This window comes from Elephantulus edwardii, unplaced genomic scaffold (genome assembly GCF_000299155.1).
Source record: "Elephantulus edwardii isolate Elephantulus edwardi_28Jun2011 unplaced genomic scaffold, EleEdw1.0 scaffold00016, whole genome shotgun sequence".
Taxonomy (NCBI): domain Eukaryota; kingdom Metazoa; phylum Chordata; class Mammalia; order Macroscelidea; family Macroscelididae; genus Elephantulus; species Elephantulus edwardii.
In genome coordinates this window covers 11,908,119-11,915,864 of record NW_006399766.1, presented here as the reverse complement: position 1 = coordinate 11,915,864, position 7,746 = coordinate 11,908,119, and the positions used below count along the sequence as shown (strand labels likewise).

The following is a 7,746-nucleotide window of genomic DNA, read 5'->3' as shown; positions in this document are numbered from 1 at the left end:
GCAGGATAGAGCAGGGTTTAGAGCTGTTGTGCATAGGGTCGCTATGAGTCGGAAACGACTCGACGGCACATAACAACTTTTGGATTGGTAGCATAACTCCCTAGGCCACCAAAACCCCCCTCATCTGAGTAGTAGCTGTCTTTATTTAAAGGGAGGAAAACAGGCCTGCTTATTATCTTATCAGCAGACACATGCTGAATTCTCTGGAGATCAAAATTAGACCTAGAGATTTATGCAGCTCAAGGTTTATGTTTCAGTATTTATTGGTACCTACAGTGACTCATAAAACTGACTGATGTCATGTGTTGGTACTTAGGTGATAAAGAAATGGAGGATGACCAGAGCACTCCACCAACAACAGGTAAGTTGTTGCCACAGTTAGAACTAGTGTGTGGGACAAACTCTTTGCCAGTGTGTTGATTCATATTCCTTGTGACGCCATGTATCACAGAGTAGAACTGCTCCATTGACTTTTCTTGGCTGTACTGTTTACCAGGCCTTTCTTTGTCGGCCCACTGGTAAATTCAGATCCCTAGTAATTAGGTTAGCAGTCATCAATGCCTCATTGCACTATACTGGCTCTTATTCAGCACTGTACCTTGGATGTGTCGATGATAATGGAAGTGCTCGTTAAAAATATGGAGTTCACCTATGTACACCAACATGAATAAGTGTTATTTTAATCATTAGTGTGTGTAATTCTTCTTTATATATTTTAAAGTAGTAGTCTTCCTTTATGAGCTGAAATGACCCAGTCACTGGGATAAATGGGATGGGTGTGTTCTGGACTGTGACATTGGTACAGGACAGAGCGGGGTTTATGGCTGTTTGGAATAGGGTTGCTATGAGTCACAAGTGACTCTTGGGCATATGCAACAACAACAGGCATTGCCTGACTTCGTAATTTCTTAGTGTGTATATTATATTCATTTTCTATTGGTTTCGGTATGGTGACTTACTGGTAAGTAGTTACACAGCCAACCTTAAGGCGTGTGGTTCGCTCATTGTGTTAAGGTTCTGATTTTTATAGTTAAAGAACTCTGGTGTCCTAGTTGATAGAAAAATTCGCTGCTCGCCTAAAGGTGGTACATTTGCTCTTTGTTTTGAGTTGGACACCTCAGCAAGATTTGAGAGGCAATAATCACACAAGTGGCGATTATCCACCTTTCTCCCACAGAGCTACTGGTGGATTTGAACTGCCTACTTTTGGATTGGTAGCATGACTCCCTAGGCCACCAAAAACCCCCTCATCTGAATAGTAGCTATCTTTATTTAGAGGGAGGAAAACAGGCCTGCTTATTGCTTTATCAGTAGACACATGCTGGATTTCCTGGAGATCAAAATTAGACCTAGAGATTTATGCAGCTGAAGTTTTATGTTTCAGTATTTATTGGTACCTACAGTGACTCAGAAAACTGACTGATGTCATGTGTTGTTACTTACGTGATAAAGAAATGGAGAATGACCAGAGCTCTCCACCACCAACAGATAATTTGTTGCCACAGTTAGAACTAGTGTGTGGGACAAACTCTTTGCCAGTGTGTTGATTCACATTCCTTGTGACGCCATGTATCACAAAGTAGAACTGCTCCATTGAGGTTTCTTGGCTGTAATCTTTACCAGGCCTTTCCTTGTGGGCCCACTGGTGAATTCAGATCCCTAGTAATTAGAATAGCAGTCATAAATACCTGATTGCACCATACTGGCTCTTATTCAGCACTGTACGTTGGATGTGTCGATGATAATGGAAGTGCTCAGTTAAAAATATGGAGTTCATCTACGTACACCAACATGGAAATGCGTTATTTTAATCATTAGTGTGTGTAAGTCTTCTGTATACATTTTTAAAGTAGGCATTGTCTTCCTTTATGAAGTGAAATGACCCAGTGACTGGGGTAATTGTCATGGGCCTGTTGGAGACAGTGACATTGGTACAAGACAGAGCAGGGTTTAGGGCTGTTGGGCATAGGGTCGCTATGAGTCACAAGTGACTTCGGCACATAAGAACAACAAATGGCATTGCCTGACTTCGTAATTTTTTAATGTGTATATTATATGAATTTTCTTTTGGTTTGGTATGGTGACTTAGTGGTAAGTCGTTACAAAATCATCCTTAAGACGTGTGGTTCGCTCATTGTGTTAAGGTTCTGATTTTTATTGTTAAAGAACTCCGGTAGCCTAGTCGATAGAAAAATTGGCTGCTAGCCCAAAGGTGGTACATCTCTTCTTTGTGTTGAGTTGGACACCTCAGCAAGTTTTGAGAGGCAGTAAATCACACAAGAGGCGATTATCCATGTTTCTCCCACAGAGCCACTGGTGGATTTGAACTGCCTACTTTTGGATTGGTAGCATAAATCCCTAGGCCACCAAAACCCCCCTCATCTGAATAGTAGCTGTCTTTATTTAGAGGGAAGAATACAGGCCTGCTTATTGCCTTATGAGCAGACACATGTTGGATTTGCTGGAGATCAAAATTAGACCTAGAGATTTATGCAGCTGAAGATTTATGTTTCAATATTTATTGGTACCTACAGTGACTCATAAAACTGACTGATGTCATGTGTTGGTACTTAGGCGATAAAGAAATGGATGACGGCAAGAGCGCTCCACCACCAACAGGTAAGTTGTTGCCACAGTTAGTACTAGAGTGTGGGACAAACTCTTTGCCAGTGTGTTGATTCACATTCCCTGTGACGCCATGTATCACAGAGTAGAACTGCTCCATTGAGGGTTCTTGGCTGTAATCTTTACCAGGCCTTTCTTTGTGGCCCACTGGTAAATTCAGATCCCTAGTAATTAAGTTAGCAGTCATCAATCACTGATACCACTATACTGGCTCTTATTCGGCACTGAACCTTGGATGTGTCGATGATAATGGAAGTGCTCAGTTAAAAATATGGAGTTCATCAATGTACACAAACATGGATATGAGTTATTTTAATTATTAGTGTGTGTAATTCTACTTTATATATTTCTAAGTAGGCATTGTCTTCCTTTATGAGGTGAAATGACCCAGTGACTGGGGTTATTGGGGTGAGTGTGTTGGATACAGTGGCATTCATACAGGACAGAGCGGGGTTTAGAGCTCTTGGGCATAGGGTCGCTATGAGTCACAAGAGAATCTTCGGCACATAACAACAACAAAAGAGACATTGCCTGACTTCCTAATTTCTTAGTGTGTATATTATATGCATTTTCTTTTGGTTTGGGTATGGTGACTTAGTGGTAAGTCGTTACGCAACCCACCTTAAGGCATGTGGTTCGCTCATTGTGTTAAGCTTCTGATTTTTATTGTTAAAGAACTCTGGTAGCCTACTCTATGGAAAAATTAGCTGCTGCCCAAAGGTGGTGCATCTCCTCTTTGCTGTTGTGTTGGACACCTCAGCAAATTTTCAGAGGCAATAAATCATAGAAGAGGCAATTGTCCATCGTCCTCCCAGAGAGCTGCTGGTGGATTTGAACTGCCTACTGTTGGATTGGTAGCATGACTCCCTAGGCCACCAAAACGCCCCTCACCTGAATAGTAGCTATCTTTATTTAAAGGGAGGAAAACAGGCCTGCTGATTACTTTAAGAGCAGACACATGCTGAATTTTCTGGAGATCAAAATTAGACCTACAGATTTATGCAGCTCAAGTTTTATGTTTCATTATTTATTGGTACCTACAGTGACTCATAAAACTGACTGATGTCATGTGTTGGTACTTAGGTGATAAAGAAATGGAGGACGGCAAGAGCACTCCACCACCAACAGGTAAGTTGTTGCCACAGTTAGAACGAGTGTGTGGTACAAACTCTTTGCCAGTGTGTTGATTCACATTCCTTGTGACGCTATGTATCACGGAGTAAACTGCTCCATTGAGGTTTTTGGCTGTAATCTTTACCAGGCCTTTCTTTGTGGCCCACTGGTAAGTTTCGATCCCTAGTAATTAAGTTAGCAGTCATCAATCACTGATAGCACTATACTGGCTCTTATTCGGCACTGTACCTTGGATGTGTCGATGATAATGGAAGTGCTCAGTTAAAAATATGGAGTTCATCTATGTACACCAACATGGATATGAGTTATTTTAATCATTAGTGTGTGTAATTCTTCTTTATATATTTTTAAAGTAGGCATTGTCTTCCCTTATGAGCTGAAATGACCCAGTCACTGGGGTAAATGGGATGGGTGTGTTCTGGACCGTGACATTGGTACAGGACAGAGCGGGGTTTATGGCTGTTTGGCCTAGGGTCGCTATGAGTCACAAGTGACTCTTGAGCATATAAGAATAACAACAGGCATTGCCTGACTTCATAATTTCTTAGTGTGGATGTTATATGCATTTTCCATTGGTTTGGGTATGGTGACTTAGTGGTAAGTAGTTACACAACCAACCTTAAGGCGTGTGGTTTGCTCATTGTGTTAAGGTTCTGATTTTTACAGTTAAAGAACTCTGGTGTCCTTGTCAATAGAAAAATTGGTTGCTAGCCTAAATGTGGTGCATCTCCTCTTTTCTGTTGTGTTGGACACCTCAGAAAGATTTGAGAGTCAGTAATCACACAAGTGGCGATTATCCATCTTTCTCCCACAGAGCTACTGGTGGATTTGAATTGCCTACTTTTGGATTGGTAGCATAAAACCCTAGGCCACCCAAACCCCCCTTATCTGAATAGCAGCTATCTTTATTTAGAGGGAGAAAATCAGGCCTGCTTATTGCCTTATCAGCAGACACATCCTGGATTTTCTGGAGATCAAAATTCGACGTAGAGATTTATGCAGCTAAAGTTTTTGTTTCAATATTTATTGGTACCTATCGTAACTCATAAAACTTACTGATGTCATGTGTTTGTACTTAGGTGATAAAGAAATGGAGGATGACCGGAGCATTCCACCACCAACAGGTAATTTGTTGCCACAGTTAGAACTAGTGTGTGGGACAAACGCTTGGCCAGTGTGTTGATTCCCATTCCTTGTGACGCCATGTATCACAGAGTAGAATTGTTGTATTGCGTTTCCTTGGCTGTAATCTTTACCAGGCCTTTCTTTGTGGGCTCACTGGTAAAATCAGATCCCTAGTAATTAGGTTAGCAGTCATCAATCACTGATAGCACTATACTGGCTCTTATTCAGCTCTGTACCTTGGATGTGTCGATGATAATGGAAGTGCTCAGTTTAAAATATGGAGTTCATCTACGTACACTAGCATGAATATGAGTTATGTTAATCATTAGTGTGTGTAATTCTTCTTTATACATTTTTAAAGTAGGCATTGTCTTCCTTTATGAAGTGAAATGACCAAGTGACTGGAGTAATTGGGTTGGGTGTGTTGGAGACGGTGACGTTGGTACAAGACAGAGCAGAGTTTAGGGCTGTTCGGCATACGGTCGCTATGAGTCACAAGTGACTCTTCGGCACATAACAACAACAACAATAGGCATTGCCTGACTTCCTAATTTCTTAGTGTGTATATTATATGCATTTTCTTTTGGTTTGGGTATGGTGACTTATTGGTAAGTCGTTACACAACCAACCATAAGGCGTGTGGTTCGCTCATTGTGTTAAGTTTCTGATATTTATTCTTGAAGAACTCTGGTAGCCTAGTCTATGGAAAAACTGGTTGCTGCCCAGAGGTGGTGCATCTACTCCTTACTGTTGTGTTGGACCCCTCAGCATGTTTTGAGAGGCAGTAAATCACGGAAGAGGCAATTTTCCATCTTTCTCCCACAGAGCTGCTGGTGGATTTGACCTACTGTTGGATTGGTAGCATGACTCCCTAGGCTACCAAAACCCCCCACATCTGAATAGTAGCTATCTTTATTTAAAGGGAGGAAAAAAGGCCTGCTTATTACTTTATCAGCATACACATGCTGAATTTTCTTGAGATCAAAATTAGACCTACAGATTTATGCACCTCAAGTTTTATGTTTCAATATTTATTGGTACCTACAGTGACTCATAAAACTGACTGATGTCATGTGTTGGTACTTAGGTGATAAAGAAATGCAGGATGACCAGAGCGCTCCACCACTAACAGGTAAGTTGTTGCCACAGTTAGAACTAGTGTGTGGGACAAACTCTTTGCCAGTGTGTTGATTCATATTCCTTGTGACGCCATATATCACAGTGTAGAACTGCTCCATTGAGTTTTCTTGGCTGTAATCTTAACCAGGCCTTTCTTTGTGGGGCCACTGGTAAATTCAGATTCCTAGTAATTAGGTTAGCAGTCATCAATAACTGATAGTACTGTACTGGCTATTATTCCGCACTGTACCTTTTATGTTTCGATGATAATGGAAGTTCTCAGTTAAAAATATGGAGTTCATCTATGTACACCAACATGGATATGAGTTATTTTAATCGTTAGTGTGTGTAATTCTTCTTTATATATTTTTAAAGTAGGCATTGTCTTCCTTTATGAGCTGAAACGACCCAGTCACTGGGATAAAAGGAATGGGTGTGTTGGAGACCGTGACATTGGTACAGGACAGAGCGGGGTTTATGGCTGTTTGGCATAGGGTCCCTATGAGTCACAAGTGACTCTTGGGCATATAGTAACAACAACAGGCATTGCCTGACTTCGTAATTTCTTAGTGTGTATATTATATGCATTTTATATTGGTTCGGGTATGGTGACTTAGTGGTAAGTCGTTACACAACCAACCTTAAGGCGTGTGGTTCGCTCATTGTGTTAAAATTCTGATTTTTATTGTTAAAGAACTCTGGTAGCCTAGTTGATAGAAAAATTGCCTGCTAGCCCAAAGGTGGTACATCTCCTCTTTGGGTTGAGTTGGACCCCTAAGCAAGTTTTGAGAGGCAGTAAATCACACAAGAGGCGATTATCCATCTTGCTCCCACAGAGCTACTGGTGGACTTGAACTGCCTACATTTGGATTGGTAGCATGACTCCCTAGGCCACCAAAAACCCCCTCATCTGAATAGTACCTGTATTTATTTAGAGGGAGGAATACAGCCCTGCTTATTGCCTTATCAACAGACACATGCTGGATTTGGCGGAGATCAAAATTAGACCTAGAGATTTATGCAGCTGAATTTTTATTTTTCATTATTTACTCGTACCTATAGTGACTCATAAAACTGACTGATGTCATGTGTTGGTACTTAGGTGATAAAGAAATGCAGGATGACCAGAGCGCTCCAACACCAACAAGTAAGTTGTTGCCACAGTTAGAACTAGTGTGTGGGACAAATTCTTTGCACGTGTATTGATTCACATTCCTTGTGATGCCACATATCACAGAGTAGAACTGCTCAATTGAGTTTCCTTGGCTGTAATCTTTACCAGGCCTTTCTTTGTGGGGCCACTGGTAAATTCAGATCCCTAGTAATTAGGTTAGCAGTCATCAATACCTGATTGTACTATACTGGCTCTTATTCAGCTCTGTACCTTGCATGTGTTGATGATAATGGAAGTGCTCGGTTAAAAATATGGAGTTCATCTATGTACGCCAACATGGATATGAGTTATTTTAATTATTAGTGTGTGTAATTCTTCTTTATATATTTTTAAAGTAGGCAATGTCTTCCTTTATGACGTGAAATGACCCAGTGTCTGTGGTAGTTGTCATGGGTGTTTTGGAGACATTGGTAGAGGACAGAGCGGTGTTTATGGCTGTTGGGCATAGGATCGCTATGAGTCACAAGTGACTCATCGGCACATAACAACAACAACAACAGGCATTGCCTGACTTCCTAATTGTCTTAGTGTGTATATTATGTGCATTTTCTTTTGGTTTGGAATGGTGA

At 41.0% G+C, this 7,746-nt stretch overlaps 1 pseudogene; it reads left to right on the top strand.

The window, feature by feature from the left end:
• The window catches only part of LOC102848064, an 86,521-nt pseudogene that overhangs the window by 41,230 nt on the left and 37,545 nt on the right, over window positions 1-7,746 (top strand).